Genomic DNA, 18,310 nt, shown 5'->3' on the forward strand with positions numbered 1-18,310 from the left:
AAACACAATGAAGACAACACTAAGGGGATGAAAGGGAATGATGGATATAGAATCTGGTACAGAACAAAGGTTAGACAAATGGAAAATTTTCTTCTTAATGGATTTTTGATGATTGAGTTTAACCTAACAGGTTTTGGTATCCCCTTTGCTTGTCTGTCAGTGTTAGGAACAACCTCTGTGCTACAGCCTCTGGGCCTCACCTTTATCACTACAGTAGGAAGGACAAGTCCTTCTGAGAACTCCTTGTTTTGTTGCCAGCCAGCCACTCATGACCGTAATTCAGTGAGGCAAACGTGGAAGTGAAAATGATTTATCTTCCATTCTAAAAAGCATGATGTTTGGAACTTGACTTGAGAAACACCATTTTTGAGCTGTATAAATTGAGAAAAATCTTCACAGAAAAAGCATTCATAGTTACTTTATAGAGAATGAATATTCAGGCATTGGTGAACTCTGTCACTATCCAGTTATTTTCAAAAAAGGAATGATATTCACATGTGCTAATCCTCCCCCAACTTTTTAAGTAGGCCATATCAAGAGTGATTTACACTGAACGTCAGCTGGGCTTTTGTTTTCCATTAGATAAAATATACTAGGTATAAACCAAGGATTTGGCTTAACCAAAATGGTGAACACCAGCTGGAAGACTGTCTGCAGTAGAATCACCATGGAAGCTTTTTAAACTACAGATTCTTCGCCACTCCCCCAGAGATTCTGTATTCAGTAGTTCTACTAGGACCCAGGCATTTATACTTTATGTTCCCAAGTGGGTTTTTTTTTGGCTGCACTGAGTGAGGGCTTTCTCTCTATTTGCAGTGAGCGGGGGCTACTCTTCGTTGCAGTGCACAGGCTTCTCATTGTGGGGGCTTCTCTTGTTGCAGAGCACAAGCTCTAGACGCACGGGCTTCAGTAGTTGCGGCACATGGGATCAGTAGTTGTGGCTCATGGGTTCTACAGTGCAGGCTCAGTAGTTGTGGTGCACGGGCTTAGTTGCTCCACGGCATGTGAGATCTTCCCAGACCAGGGCTTGAACCCGTGTCCCCTGCATTGGCAGGCGGATTCTTAACCACTGCATCCCTAGGGAAGTCCCAGTTCCCAAGTGGTTTTGATATATAATCAGGTTCCCAAACGACTTCTCTAAGCAAAATACTGGTCTAGGAATGGAAGCTCAGTTATTATTTAGCTTATTAATTTGTTATAGGGACTCATTCAAGTCTTTTGCCAGCACTAGTTCCCAGGTTTCTCATTTGTGAAATGGGAGGTTAGTTAACTTATCTCTAAGTTGTTTCTGGTGCTGATGTTTTATGACTTTATTTCTGAGGGTATAGTAATTGCAATATATGGCTCTAGACTGCTTATAAGGATAGTTTGTTGTTGTTATTGTTGATGTTGTTTGCCAAGATAGGCATTGTTCTGTAACACAAGACATAACAAACTGTGGGTATTGATACCAACAGAACAGCAGTCCAGAGAACCTTTTAAAGATAAATTGTGGGGAAATTCCCTGGCGGTCCAGTGGTTAGGACTCCGTGCTTCCCCTGCCAGGGGGCCTGGGTTCAATCCATGGTCAGGGAACTAAGATCACTCAATCTGCGTGGCACGGCCAAAAAATATATAGACATATTGTGGTAAAAACACATAACGTGAGATCCACCCTCTTAACAAGTTTTAGAGTGAATACTACAGCAGATGTCTGAACTTTTCCCTGCACGACTGAAACTTTATACCCACGGAACAGCAAGTCCCCATCTCCCCCTCCTCCCAGCCCCTGGGAACCACCACTCTACGTTCTGCTCTGATGAGTATGACTGCTTTACACACCTCATATAAATGAAATCACGCAAGATATGTTCTTCTGACTGGATTATTTCCCTCAACATAATATCCTCAGGGTCCATCCCTGTTGTAGCATGTAGAAGGATTTCCTCCCTTTTTATGGCTGAATAGTATACCATCATATGTATATACCACATTTTCTCTATCCACTCATCTGTTGATGGATATTTAGGTTGTTTTCACATCTTGGCTGTTGTGAATAATGCTGCAGTAAACACAGAAGATCAATCAAAATCCTGATTTTAATTCTTTTGGATAAATATTCACAAGTGGTATTGCAGGATCATATGGTAGCTCCATTTTTCATTTTTTGAGGAAGATCCACACTGTTTTCCATAGTGGCTGTACTATTTTACATTCCCACCAACAGTGTACTAGGGTTCCAATTTCTCCATATCCTCACCAACAATGGTTATTTATTTATTTATTTTTTGTAATAGCCATTCTAACAGGTATGCAGGTATGCAGTATTCTAACAGGTATTACTCCTCATTGTGGTTTTGACTTGCATTTCCCTGATGATTAGTGATGTTGAGCACTTTTTCATGTGCCTGTTGGCCATTTGTATATTTTCCTTGGAGAAATATCTATTAATTTCCTTTGCAAATTTTCAATTGGGTTATTTTGGGTAATTATTTTTAACTGGGTTTTTTCACTATTAAGTTGTAGGAGTTCCTCCTATATTTTGGATATTAATCCCTTTTTGGTATATGATTTGCACATATTTTCTCCCATTCCATAGGCTGCCTTTGAGGGATCCATGATTTCAATGCAAGAAAACAGATTTTTTTCTTCATTCTTTCTTTAAAACCTAATGGATAGTAGTCAAGCCCTTAACTTCTGTTGACTCAGTTTCCATATCTGCCAAGGGATAATAACACCATTCTTAATTAATTCTTTATCTTGTGAGCACCAGATGACTTAATATTTATTAAGATGCTTTGCATCATACACTTAAGTTATCGTCATTTTACATAACATTATCAAAATCCAACTCACATGTAGCATGTGTTTATAGAAAGCTAGTTTCTCTTAGATTTGTCCATAACAAGAGCCATAGAGATATTTTTGCAGTCTCTATTAGGTGGTAGGGAATGTGGTTGTATGTGACTTTTGAAATGCCTGGTCATCCGTCTCTCCAGCTATTCATCTATGTATCCAACTCCAGTTAAGAGTATTTATCTTCTCCTAATTATTTCATTCATAATAATTATAATGATATTTAAAATAATTACTATAATATTGCAATACCTTACATGTACATGGTGCTTTACAGTTTACAAAGCACTTTGGTTTGCATACCATAGCAGTCAATTGTTTTTCCCTATTACATGGCTCTCTACTGAAGGTGGTCCATTTAAGCAAAATTTTAGCTGTATTCTTGCTAATGAGAAACAGAGATGGCTGTCTTAAATAATTGTTTATCTCTTTAACACATTGATCACATAACTTGTATCCTCATGTTAATATCATCAAGCTAGTTAGAAGAAGTGGCTAATTACTTAGCAGGTACCCAAGGCCCAGAGAAAGTCCATGACTTGACTAAAATTAAATAGAAATTTAACCACAAGGGAAAATCTCTAGTCTGCATTTCCTGATTTGGTCCAGACTCTGAACGCCTGTATACCTGATGAACCCCAGTATCCTCATCACAACAGCCTCCCTGTTTGCCTCATCCCAGAAAGCTACCATCATTGGCTCCATGCCACCTCCTTCTCTGCAGTGCCTCAGATGAAAAAAAAAACCATGTCACTCTTCTCCACGTCCTAACCCCATTCTGTCACTCCTGCCTGTATGCTGGTGAAATATACTTTTGGCTTGGGAAAGAAGATTTGCAAATCGCCAACTCGGAGAAGGTCTTGTTGGGGGCTGGAGTGATGCAGTGACCAGGTTCCAGGGGGAGAAACTGTTCTATGGAGAGGGCTGTCTCCTCTGTGGTCTCTGTACTGAGAAAGGTCACTCTGTTTTCTGTATCAGTTTTCCTAAATTTATTTTGTAATGGGATATATATAAACATATTATTTATATATACTCCCAGGTGCAAGAACCATAGTGTAATGAGGAGACATTGGAATTCATGAGTACAGCCTTACCATTTTACAGATGGGCAAACTGAGGCCTAATGAGTCTGAAGGATCTTGCCCAGTAAAATTGTCATGCACATGATAGAGTGGCAGAGCCAGCTCAGAACTCAGGGAAGCCTTGCCTGACTCTGCATAGAAAAAGTACAACCACCAAACATTTCCAAATCAACTCATATCTCTCCTTTATAGCACTTGTAAAAATTAAAACTACATAATTATTTATTTATTTTGTTTACCGTCTTTCTCCTCCACTAGACTGGGAGCTCCTCAGGGGAGGAACTGGGTTTGTCTTGATCACTATCCTATCCTCAGTGTCTCACAGGATGCCTAACACACAGAGAGTTCTTAATAAATATTTGTTGAGTAAATGAATAAATAGATGAATATATTAATGATAAATTAATAGACAAGCTAGGAATAGAGGCTGAGGTTTAAGATTCCAGAGTAGTAGTCCTCCTGTGGAGCAAACTGTCCCTCCGTATTTTATATCTTGTAACATATTTTATATTTAATGATGGCATGAATGCATTCTTCATTCATTTTGTGTACAAAGGCAAAAGGTCCCCTTGCTTTTAGGATGACAAGTACAAAGTGATTTAAAATTATATAGTATATTGAGGACTGGAACAGGACCAAGGGTTGGTTCAAAGCTGGTGACAGGATCTGATGGCACAGCTGACTGACCCAGGGAGGCTGGTTGTTCCAAGGATTCTGTTTCCTATACTGCATCCCACCCCATCCTATCTTCACCTTCCATCCCCTACTGCCCTCTTCATCTCACTCCTCACCCACCCATTACAGACCCTTGCCCAGTTTTCCATGCAAAGGACGGGGAAAGCTGATTCCCAGAGCTTGGCTATAATTTGTCACTGGGGGTTGCCTGGGTGTAAGAGCTAATGTTTGCCCAGATGCTCGAGTCAACTGGATCCCTTTTAAGGCATACACTCAAGTCTCTCCCCTTCCTTCTGCCCTCATCCCCAGACGTTTGTGATCAAAGGCAGCCACATGTACTGGTGACACTATTCTCCTGCTTTGGTCACTCCTAGGTCACCAGGTTGAGAGCAGGAGGATCATCCTGCTGCATTATTTAGTCTAGGTAGGCTTCCTGGAGCAGAAGGCCTTCAAAGTGTTTGGATAGCTTGTGAAGGACTGTCTGTCCATTGGCCAAAGTTTATCTTTTCATCTTCTTGCCTGAATCATGGGCCAATAAATTCCTCTGTCTGTTTTTTTTTTTTTTTAATTTATTTATTTATTTTTGGCTGTGTTGGGTCTTCGTTGCTGTGCGAGGGCTTTCTCCAGTTGCGGCGAGCGGGGGCCACTCTTCATCACGGTGCGCGGGCCTCTCACTATCGCGGCCTCTCGTTGCGGAGCACAGGCTCCAGACGCGCAGGCTCAGTAGTTGTGGCTCACGGGCCTAGTTGCTCCGCGGCATGTGGGATCTTCCCAGATCAGGGCTCAAACCCGTATCCCCTGCATTGGCAGGCAGATTCTCAACCACTGCGTCACCAGGGAAGCCCCTCTGTCTGGTTTTGATTCTTGCTTCCCTGAACCATGTGACAGCACTAGCGCTTACCTCAGAGGGTAGTGTCTTAGACACTGAGGTTTGAAAATTAGTTAATATCAGTCTGACATGATGTCCTATTTCTGACTTAAGTGTGCTTCCAGTTAGAGAAGTAGCAGATCAAGAAGGGAATTTAGGCTTCACCTTCCTTGGGATATTGAAGAGCAAACTGAGTTCCAGAAGAGAAAAATGACTTTTCCAAGTCCCCACAGCAAGTTCCTCTCCAGTTATTCCAATTTGTGATTTTTAAAGCTAGCCATTGTTAGTCACAAATAGACATTTGAGAAGGTGGATAAGAATCACCTAGGGAGCTTGCTAAATATGTTCTCTTTCAGTTGGTCTGTAGTAGGGCCCAGGGATATACACTTTAAACTCCCTTCCCATGTTCTGTTGTCTGAGGACTACACTTGCCCTGGTGTGGACCCTGAGGATACCCTGATTGGTAAAGTAGTGCAGCCAGGCAGAAAACTGACTATTGAGATGGCCCAAGATGATTAAACAGAGGTAGACAAAAGGAGGTTGGAGAAGGTGATGGTAGTGGTGATAGAGGTGGAGGAGGATGAATTAGTGGTACATCTTAAACAGGGTCTTTTGATAGCAAGCAACAGAAATCAGTCAAGCAGCCTATATAATTTTTCTAGAGCTGCCATAATAAAATACCACAGACTGGGGGCTTAATCAATGGAAATTTATTTTTCATAGTTCTGATGGCTGGAAGTCCAAGTCCAAGGTGTCAGCACAGTTGACTTCATTCTAAGACCTCCCTCCTTGGCTTGCAGATGGCTGCCTTCTCGCTATGTTCTCCATGGTCCTCCCTCTGTGTGCACACATCCCTTGTGTCTCTTTGTATATCTAAATTTCCTCTTGTTAAAAGGACACCAGTCAGATTGGATTAGGGTCCCACCAATGGCTTCATTTAATTGCCTCTTTAAAGACCTTATCTCCAAATACAGTTACATTCTGGAGTACTGGGGTTAGAGCTCCAATATATGAATTTTGAGGGGACATAATTCAACCCATAACACTGTCCTAGGCTCACAGAGTTGATAGGGTGCTGAGAGACCAGGCTTAGTAATGGGTAAATCAAAGTGGTCTAAGTTGAGAGGATGAGGTAAGTGGTCCTGGGGATGAGAGAACAATTTAGCCTGGAAAAACCTAATGTTTTTATACTCTTCATTTCCCCTTCCTGGGGGTTATAGGCATACTTTCAGTCTCGCTGTGTTTCCATGAGATGAGATAGAATTAAATTGTAAGGCTTTCATCCAAGTTCAAAAATATCAACCGCACAGATACATGTTGAAGACATGATTTAGAGTAGTGAATGAAAGATCATGACTGTTAGTTAACTTTCTCTGAGGCAGCCATGAATAGAATATAAGGGTGTACACTGAGAAATCTAGATTTAAGTTCCTGCTTCCACTTTTCGATGGAGACGCAGATAAATAGAATACTGACAGTAGAAAACAACCAAAAATTTAAAACTGATAATGCAATAACAGACACTCAAATGTACCAACTATATACCAGGCACAGTTTTAAGAGCTTTACATATATTAACTAATCTTTACAGCAACTTTATGAGATAAGCATTGCTATTATATTCATTGTCCAGATAAGAAAAATTGGTACAAAGTGTAATTTTCCCAGGATCACCCTGTGAGTCATAGAGCTGGAAGTTGAACTCAGGGAGTCTGACTCTAGAGTTCTGTACTATGCTGTCTCTCAATGAAGAGTGCAGAAAATTGGAGATTTTTCTAGAACAATCAGTTTTCAGATGTACTTTAAGTTACCATATGGAAATGTGTTGATTCTGTATGAAGCATCAGAGTAGATCTAGAATCAGTGGCTGGGGAGATACATTGTTAAGCAGTTTCTAACTCAACTGTATAAAGAAATTTGGAATAGTTCAATAAGGGGTTGGGCTACTATAGCAGATAGAGTTGATGGCCTATACCTAATAGACATTTTCCCTTTCTCTTTGCTTATAAAACTATTCTTTGTTCCAGAGGGCAGTGGGTCCAACTCCAACTGCATTATCCACAATTGGTCAAGGCCAACTGTGTCAATCCTCTACCCCTCTGCCAATGACTGGTTTAGGGATGGGCATGTGATCATGTTCTGACCAATGAGATGCTAGGGAACTCTTAGGGGACTTGGAAAGTTTTTCTGCAATAGTTATTAAAAGGGAGAGATATATGAGGAGAAAGCCTTTAGTGTGTACCACTTTTCTTCTTGTTTTAATAGTATCAGATGAGAGAAAGAAAATTGAGCCAGTGAGGAAAACCATCACTGATTTCCTATGAAATGGAAAGAGCCTTGGAACTTGGTGACTCTTTTGAGCAACCAAGCAACCCTGGTGCCACTTCCCTTTGGACTTCTTGTTAAGTGAGATGTCAAAACTTTGTATGGTTAAATATACTGTTACTGTGGCTCCAATCGTCCTGATACAGCTGCCTTGGAAGATAATGAATTCAATCCTTGGAGGTATGTAAGCAGAACCTGGAGGGCCACTTATCAGGAATGTAATAGCAGGGGCTCAGGCTTTAGACAGGGTTTTACTGGAGAACAATTAAGGTCACTTCTAGTCCTAATAGTCTGTGATTGTCTTCATGCCCCTATACAACCCTGGCACAAGTCACTCTGTGTGACTCCCTATGTCTGCGTGTATTGAGTCAGGCTGGCAGCCACGGTTGACATTCTCTATGAGTCACTTGTAGTGTCAAGCCCTTGTAAAAAGGCAGAGGCTGTGATGTCACAGTTCCTCCAGTGACACAGCATCAGGGGACAGCCAGAAATAGACATGTGGAAGCCCTTGCCACCGGCGCTCTCTTGTACTCTGACACAAGTCACATTTCTCTTAGCTCAGAAGCCAGGCTGCTGGAGAATTGGTGAACCAAAATAGGCAGGACGTCTAGTCACTCTCCTAGAATTCCCCATCTGCTCTGACAAAGTTCTGGGGACACCCAAGGTGAAACTCGCCCAGCAGAACATTGAGAAAGTGACAGAGATTTAGCTGGGCTTTGGTTCCCCATCACAGTGAGACCCTCAGAAAATAAGGCACTGAGAAAACGTCTAGAGTCAGCTTTGTCCTCAACGCATTCTTGAGACCTAAGGTTGGGAAGTGTTGGAGACCATGGTCTGCTTCATCTTTTATGTCCGGGTGCTGCAGGCTGCTGGTTGCTGCTGAATGTAGCAGCCAGACCCTTTAGAGCCATGCCAGCCATCTGATGGGATGCAGAGAAGCCAGAGACCTATGGCACTTTTGCTTAGAAACAATTTTTACATAATATCGGTTATCATAGCAGCAGATAATATTTGTTGGGATTTTAGGGGATCAGTAGAAAATACCTACCTTATTCCCTAAATCTAAGCCAATTCAGTGATGGATGTAAGAATCAGGAACATGGTTATCAAAGTGTCAACTCTGTTACTGATGAAAGTTAGGTTGGAGCATTTGGCTGAAGGATGAGGAAACAATGGATGTCCTAATACTGCATCTCAGAAAAGAACATTCTCAGACCAGGAGAGCATGTCCAATCACAGGCATCCCCTTAGAGAGTGGGAATCTCCTTTGTTGAACCTAATGCATGGCTGAGAGCAGACCCCAAAGTACCCTTCCAAATGCACACTCGGAAAAATCTCCTCTCCCTTGGGAAGTGTGAGTAAAAGTGGGAAGAGAGGCCAGGAATGTTGGTCTAGCTGAAGTCCCTGCACATGGAAATATGATGAGTGAGAAATAAGTGTTTCTCCCAACCATACTGGCTGAGTCCTCAATATTTGCTAGACACTCTGCCAGGTATCTGCATAGACTATACAGTTTAATTCTCTTTTCAACCTTCTGAGGAAAGTCCTAGTATTATCTTCATCCCACAAATGGAGAAACCGAGAAACTGAGGCCCAGAAAGATCAAGACCTTTGCTGAGGTGGCACACCCAGTATGTGGTGAGAGGGGATCAGGATGGAGCTGTGTATGAGGCCAGAACCCACCTTGTAGGCACCATGCCACACCTCTTTGTCATGACTGTGCACTGTGGTTGGGGTACCATGAGGAGATGGGAGAACACAGGATTCATGATCGGGAGACTTGGGCTCTGACCCAAGTTCGGCCACGTCTTAGCCCCACAACTGTGGTGTCCTCACCTGCAAAATAGGGATTGTGATGCCTTTCTGAGAAGCTCAGGAAGTCCTTATGAGGGTCAAGTGAGATCATGGGTATTAAAGTGTTTGGTAACTGGCAGGCCCCAGGCACACATGTGCATCTGGGAGTGGGAGAGCTCTGAGTTCCATCCCTGCCTCCCCTAAGAACTTTCCCAATGATGTGGTCCAGCCTCTTGATTTGCAATACCTCAGTTTCGCCACCTGTAAAATGAGCGCACTAGTCCTTGACTTAACTAACCTCTCAGAGGTGTTGAGATAACTCAAAGGGGGTAAGGCTAAGACAGTGCTTTCTTTGTGCACTATTGATATTCAGGAATATGATGAGGACTGTTATTTTCTGTGAGATGTGTTGAGGACAGTGACTATTTTTGGTGATAAAATGATTTTTTTATACTTTCATAGACTCACTTATCTGAAGAATTTAAAGGTTGGTAAATTTAGCTTTGCATCTCAGCAATTTTATTATACAAAATAAAATACTGAAAGAAAAATCTTTATCTAATTCAAATGATTCAACTCAGAAACATAAGCAAGTATTAGCTTTGTAGTCAGCCTTATGTGCTAAGGGGCTAAGGGACATAAAATAAAGATCCAAACATGCATATAGCGCTCACTGTGTGTCTATTATGATTCTAGATACTTTAAATATATTCATTTATTTAATGTTCACAATAACCCTGTGAACAGGCGTATTATTATCTCCATTTTGTAAGTGGGGAGTAAGGGAAACAGAGGCTCAGAGAAGTTAAGTGACATGCCCAGAATCTCACAGAGCATAAGGAGCAGAATCAGGGTTTGAACCCAAGCAGTGCAGCTTCAGAATCTATTGTCTTAACCATTAGAGCAGGACTTGAGAAGCATAGTCTCTGCCTTCAAACAGCTTGAGGAACAGTTTACGAACCAGTTGAGAGGCAAGAATTACATAGGAAATAAATAAATTAGAAAGCCATACAAGACACTACTGTGTTGGACTACATGCCAAATGACGCTGTCTGAACTATAGGATTAAAAGATTCAGAGTAGAGCAAGGTCATGGAAGTGATACGGGAGAGGTGGTACCTGACCTGGGCCTTTTAGGGCAGTAGGATTTGAATAGGTAGGTAAAACAATAAGACCATCCACGTGGTACTTGGCCCAGCCTAATGGACCTCTTAATTGAGAAAGCATTGGCTGAAAAAATACCACTAAATAAGGAAATGTATCATACAAAGAAGACGGCTCTAGGAATAAACAGAGGACAGTATTCCAGACCGCTTACTAATCGTATGACAATTTGTGCTTCAGTGTCTTCATCCGTAAAATGCAGATAGTAATTCCAACTTTGCCTTCCTTCCAAAGTCAAGCTCATTTTGAAAATAACAAAGTACTGTATACATATGCAGTGAAGTAATATTTTTAAAATAATTTATATTTTTAGATAATTTATATTTTTATCTTTTTTCTTCCCAATTACAGGGGCTTTGCCCTAGTTGGCTGAGGAGTCTTTTGCCTAGAAAAATGAAGGACAAGATTACGAATGCCAGAGGAGGGATACACACCAAAAGGAACATCCATAAAACCAGGCTGTAGTTTACTTGAGAGGGAGTTGCCTAAATTCCTTTAGCTGCCTGTTTGGCATATATCAAGACCAGGCTTTATCTAAGGGATGTCTGCCCCTGAAGGCCAGGTAGAAGAGCCTGCCCCTTTCTGGCTTCAAAGCTAGTAGGAAACAAGAGAGAGAAGGGAGTGAAAGAGCAGAGCAAAGAGACATGGTCCTAATTTTCTCATCCCTGTGTTGGCTTTGGCACAGGAAGCCAGAGGCTCATTAGAGAAATTGGGCCGACATTGACTGAGATTTGCTTCTTCACCAGCCTAGGACACAAGATGGACCTGCCAGTCCCATGTGGTGTAGCTTGGTCCCAAGAATACTTGAGAGTGTGTTTGGGGATCTTGCCAGTGTGGGTTATGGTGGTAGGGGCAAGCTGGTCCTGCAGTGAAGACTGAGAGTAGACCTGCCAGGTGGGGAGAGTGGAGTTACAGCCAAACCTCGAAGTCTCTGCTGCTAGCAGTAGGTGGGGTGAAGCCCAGGTGGCCAGGGGCCCCCAGTCTGTATTCTGATTGAAGAAAAAGAGAAAACGAGAAGCAATGTCCTGCCAGCTTCCCTTTCTGCCATGTGGGGCAGAGGGGCAGGTGGATATCAGTTGGACAAGAGATGTGATTTCTGGACCACAGTGGGCAGGAGACCATCCTTCTACCTATATATCACCGTGAACAATTGTAAACCATAACTGTAGACTTCTCCCTCTCTCCACGTTTTCCTTATACACAGAATTCCTCTTGCTGGAGAAGCAGGGAGAGGCTGTTTGAAAGATTAAAACATTTTTATTCTAAGGAGACTGATACTACCTAAAATGACCATTTAGATAATAAGAGCAGACAGGTTTTAAACTAGATTGATCATTTAGTTCATTTTTCTACTAACTGTCAGGTGAGGGTTATAGACAAATGAAAGTTCACTTACAAGCAAGATAAATACAAGTTGAAGTGGGAACAAAATTGTGTGATTCAATTATGTATAATGGTATTGTTTTTAAACATTTCTGACTGAAAGTAACCCATCTAAATATTGAATTTTAAAATACTAAGCAACATTAACCTTTGGCTGAAGCAAGATAATATTTGTAAAAGTTCCTGACACATATTAAGTGCTAGGTGAATATTAATTGTTTTCATGTTGTTTGGGGTCAAGGTCAGGAAATAGAACCACTGTGTTCTTTGTATCACAGCTCTTTTAGAGCCTGAATGCTGGGCAAGATGGACCCAGAATAGCATCACTGCTTTTCCTTTGTGTGATGATGTGAGGAAGTGTGGTCCAGAGGAGAGATTCCCAAACCTGGTCCTGCATTAGAATCATCTGGACTGCTTATTTAAAAATATAGATAATTTCTCCTCTGGTTGCCCTTGTGATTATGATTCAGTATTTCTGGGGAGGTGCCAAGGCATCTTTTAAACACCATTAGAAATCTGTTCGGATGGCATTGTAAATACCAAGGAGCACTGTGGTACATCTTCAGTTATTTTTTTCCTTCTTTGATTGTTGTTGACTCTCACAGACTCACATATAGGTAGACTAGAGAACGTCTGGTTTGATTGTTTTTTTAGTTTTGTCTGTGTCTAACCAGCTCAGCTTCTGTCAATTCCCTAAATTCCAAAACAAAATAAACGTAAGGAATGATGAGATTTTTTGCTGGCCAGGTCAAAGAAAACGGCATCTCCCCTTTACTTCAGAACACAGTCTCCATGCCAAGAGCAAAGATTAGGTGTGAGGGGAAATCCTTAGCTGGACAGAACCATTTTCTTGTTTTTCTCTCCTTTTTTCCTCCCTGTTTTCATGTCCCAGAGGTCCATTGTTGCTATCAACTCTCAAAGAGGATTTTTATTGCAGCACAAATTGCTTAGCAAGCAAGGTGCATGCTAGAATTCCTATAAGAAAGTCTTCTTTATTTAGAGTCCTAGCACTTTCTCCCACTTCTGCCACCAGTTTTAGGGTGCCGTTGCCTTACTGTGGCCTCCCCAGCACTTTCTGAGTCATTATTTTTGGTTGGTCACCTGACGAAAACTGATGCCCTGGCTGAAGCTGGCAAATGGCCATTGTGCTGAACATAATCGTTCCAGTAAAACATGGCTGATTAGCAAAGAAATCTCCATACGCCTTTCTATTCTAATTTTGCTGTTAGAATTCTGGTCCCTCTCAGAGGTCACACTAACCTAGTTAAGGCTCTAGGAGAAAATACTGTCGTTCCAGCTCATTGCATTTGCATTAAAATATATTGTCCTTCAGCTGACATGCTAACCAGCAACTCGTCGTCTGCAACTTCTCGCAAAACCTGAACTGCAGGGCACCATCCGTTATTTAAGCTGTAATCGGGGAAGCTCAGCGAAAATATATGATGGGCAGCAAGACATGAAGGCCCTTAAAGTTCTAGCTCTGTGCACTTCACTCTGGATAAAGTGAAAAGATTTTGATGTAAAGAAGATTACTGCATAGTAAAGGATGCTAACTGCTGGGGTCCTTCCACTGTCGCATCCTGTAGAGATGATATGGTATTGTGAGAGCATGAATGTCAGAGTCAGACTTCCTGGTTGAGATTCCTGTTCTACTACAGACAAAGTTTGGGGATTTGGGCAGGTTACTTAGCTTTTTTGTGCCACAGTGTATATTTCTATAAAACAGGAGTGATAATAAAATAGTACATATCTCACTGGGTTACCATGAGGCTCAAATGAGATCATTGCTGTAGAGTGATATGTTACATATGCTCAATCGATGTTAGCTATTATTATTATTTTACTATTTGTATTATGTATGCTCAATCGATGTTAGTGACTTATTTATTTACTTTAACATCTTTATTAGAGTATAATTGCTTTAAATTGGTGTCTTAGTTTCTGCTTTATAACAAAGAGAATCACCTATACATATACATATATCCCCATATCTCCTCCCTCTTGCATCTTCTTCCCACCCTCCCTGTCCCACCCCTATCCCACCCCTCAGCTCGGTCACAAAACATGGAGCTGATCTCCCTGTGCTACGTGGCGTCTTCACACTAGCTATCTGTTTTACATTTGGTAGTGTATATATGCCCATGCCACTCTCTCACTTCATCCCAGCTTACCCTTCCCCCTCCCCGTGTCTTCAAGTCCATTCTCTACATCTGCATCTTTATTCCTGTCCTGTCCCTAGGTTCTTAAGAACCTTTTTTGTTTTTCTTTAAGATTCCATAGCATATGGTATTTGTATTTCTCTTTCTGACTTACTTCACTCTGTATGGCAGTCTCTAGGTCCATCCACCTGACTACAGATAACTCAATTTCGTTTCCTTTTATGGCTGAGTAATATTCCATTGTATATATGTGCCACATCTTCTTTATCCATTCATCTGTCGATAGACACTTAGGTTGCTTCCATGTCCTGGCTATTGTAAATAGAGCTGCAGTGAACATTGTGGCACATGACTCTTTTTGAATTATGGTTTTCTCAGGGTATATGCCCAGTAGTGGGATTGTTGGGTCATATGGTAGTTCTATTTTTAGTTTCTTAAGGAACCTCCATACTGTTCTCCATAGTGGCTGTATCAATTTACATTCCCACCAGCAGTGCAAGAGGGTTCCCTTTTCTCCACACCCTCTCCAGCATTTATTGTTTGTAGATATTTTGGTGATGGCCATTCCGACTGGTGTGAGGCAAGATATCTCATTGTAGTTTGATTTGCATTTCTCTAATGATTAGTGATGTTGAGTATTCTTTCATGTGTGTTGGCAATCTGTATATCTTCTTTGGAGAAACGTCTGTTTAGGTCTTCTGCCCATTTTTGGATTGGGTTGTTTGTTTTTTTGATACTGAGTGGCATGAGCTGTTTGTAAATTTTGGAGGTTAATCCTTTGTCAGTTGCTTCATTTGCAAATTATTTTTTCCCATTCTGAGGGTTGTCTTTTCGTCTTGCTTATGGTTTCCTTTGATGTGCAAAAGATTTTAAGTTTCATTAGGTCTCATTTGTTTAGTTTTGTTTTTATTTCCATTTCTCTAGGAGGTGGGTCCAAAAGGATCTGGCTGTGATTTATGTCATAGAGTGTTTTGCCTATGTTTCCCTCTAAGAGTTTTACAGTGTCTGGCCTTACATTTAGGTCTTTAATCCATTTTGAGTTTATTTTTGTGTATGGTGTTAGGGAGTGTGCTAAATTCATTCTTTTACGTGTAGCTGTCCAGTTTTCCCAATACCACTTATTGAAGAGGCTGTCTTTTCTCCGTTGTATATTCTTGCATCCTTTATCAAAAATAAGGTGACCATATGTGCGTGGGTTTAGCTCTGGGCTTTCTATCCTGTTCCATTGATCTATATTTCTGTTTTTGTGCCAGTACCATACTGTCTTGATTACTGTAGCTATGTAGTATAATCTGAAGTCAGGGAGGCTGATTCCTCCAGCTCCATTATTCTTTCTCAAGATTGCTTCGGCTATTCGGGATCTTTTGTGTTTCCATACAAATTGTGAAACTTTTTGTTCTAGTTCTGTGAAACATGCCATTGATAGTTTGATAGGGATTGCATTGAATCTGTAGATTGCTTTGGGTAGTAGAGTCATTTTCAAAATGTTGATACTTCCAATCCAAGAACATGGTATATCTCTCCATCCATTTGTATCATCTTTAATTTCTTTCATCAGTGTCTTATAGTTTTCTGCATACAGGTCTTTTGTCTCCTTAGGTAGGTTTATTCCTAGGTATTTTATTTTTGTTGCAATGGTAAATGGGAGTGTTTCTTTAATTTCTCTTTCAGATTTTTCATCATTAGTGTATAGGAATGCAAGAGATTTCCGTGCTTTAATTTTGTATCCTGCTACTAATTCATTGATTAGTTCTAGTAGTTTTCTGGTAGAGTGTTTAGGATTCTCTATGTATAGTATCATGTCATCTGCAAACAGTGACAGTTTTACTTCTTCTTTTCTGATTTGGATTCCTTTTATCTCTTTTTCTTCTCTGATTACTGTGGCTAAAACTTCCAAAACTTTGTTGAATAATAGTGGAGACAGTGGGCAACCATGTCTTTTTCCTGATCTTAGAGGAAATGATTTCAGTTTTTCACCATTAAGAATGATGTTGGCTGTGGGTTTGTCATATATGGCCTTTATTATGTTGAGGTAAGTTCCCTCTACGCCTACTTTCTGGAGAGTTTTTATCATAAATGGGTGTTGAATTTTGTCAAAAGCTTTTTCTGCATCTATTGAGATGATCATATGGTTTTTCTCCTTCAATTTGTTAATATGGTGTATCACATTGATTGATTTGCATATATTGAAGAATCCTTGTGTTCCTGGGATAAACCCCACTTGATCCTGCTGTATGATCCTTTTTATGTGCTGTTAGATTCTGTTTGCTAGTATTTTGTTGAGGATTTTTGCATCTATGTTCATCAGTGATATTGGCCTGTAGTTTTCTTTTTTTGTGCCAACTTTGTCTGATTTTGGTATCAGGGTGAAGGTGGCCTCGTAGAATGAGTTTGGGAGTGTTCCTCCCTTGCTATATTTTCAAAGAGTTTGAGAAGGATAGGTGTTAGCTCTTCTCTAAATGTTTGATAGAATTCACCTATGAAGCTATCTGGTCCTAGGCTTTTGTTTGTTGGAAGATTTTTAATCACAGTCTCAATTTCAGTGCTTGTGATTGGTCAGTTTATATTTTCTATGTCTTCCTGGTTCAGTCTCAAAAGGTTGTGCTTTTCTAAGAATTTGTCCATTTCTTCCAGGTTGTGCATTTTACTGGCATATAGTTGCTTGTAGTAATCTCTCATGATCCATTGTATTTCTGCAGTGTCAGTTGGTACTTCTCCTTTTTCATTTCTAATTCTATTGATCTGAGTCTTCTACCATTTTTTCTTGAAGAGTCTGGCTAATGGTTTATCAATTTTGTTTATCTTTTCAAAGAACCAGCTTTTAGTTTTATTGATCTTTGCTATTGTTTCCTTCATTTCTTTTTCATTTCTTTCTCCTTTTTTTTGAGTTTTTGAATTTTATTTTGCTTATTGTTTTATACAGCAGGTTCTGATTACTTATCCATTTTACACATATTAGTGTATATATGTCAATCCTAATCACCCAGTTCATCACACCACCACCACCCCCTCACCACTTTCCCCCCTTGGTGTCCATACGTTTGTTCTGTACATCTGTGTCTCTATTTCTGCCCTGCAAACCAGTTCATCTGTACCATTTTTCTAGGTTCCACATATATGCGTTAATACACAATATTCGTTTTTCTCTTTCTGACTTATTTCATTGTATGTGACAGTCTCTAGATCCACCACGTCTCTACAAATGACCCAGTTTCGTTCCTTTTCATGGCTGAGTAACATTCCATTGTATATATGTACCACACTTTCTTTATCCATTCATCTGTCGATGGGCATCTGGGTTGCTTCCATGACCTGGCTGTTGTAAATAGTGCTGCAGTGAACATTGGGGTGCATGTGTCTTTTTTGAATTATGGTCTTCTCTGGGTATATACCCAGTAGTGGGATTGCTGGGTCATAAGGTAATTCTATTTTTAGGTTTTTAAAGAGCCTCCATACTGTTCTCCATAGTGGCTGTATCAATTTACATTCCCACCAACAGTGCAAGAGGGTTCCCTTTTCTCCACACCCTCTGCAACACTTGTTGTTTGTAGATTTTCTGATGATGCCCATTCTAACTGGTGTGAGGTGATATCTCATTGTAGTTTTGATTTGCATTTATCTAATTATTAGCGATGTTGAGCATTCTTTCATGTGTTTGTTAGCAATCTGTATATCTACTTTGGAGAAATGTCTATTTAGGTCTTCTGCCCATTTTTTGATTGGGTTGTTTGTTTTTTTAATATTGAGCTGAATGAGCTGTTTGTATATTTTGGAGATTAATCCTTTGTCAGTTGATTCATTTGCAAATATTTTCTCCCATTCTGAGGGTTGTCTTTTCATCTTGTTTATGGTTTCATTTGCTTTGCAAAAGCTTCGGAGTTTCATTAGGTCCCATTTGTTTGTTTTTGTTTTTATTTCCATTACTCTAGGAGGTGGATTTAAAAAGATCTTGCTGTTATTTATGTCAAAGAGTATTCTTTCTATGTTTTTCTCTAAGAATTTTATAGTGTTCAGTCTTACATTTA

This window comes from Balaenoptera acutorostrata, chromosome 2 (assembly GCF_949987535.1).
Source record: "Balaenoptera acutorostrata chromosome 2, mBalAcu1.1, whole genome shotgun sequence".
Taxonomy (NCBI): domain Eukaryota; kingdom Metazoa; phylum Chordata; class Mammalia; order Artiodactyla; family Balaenopteridae; genus Balaenoptera; species Balaenoptera acutorostrata.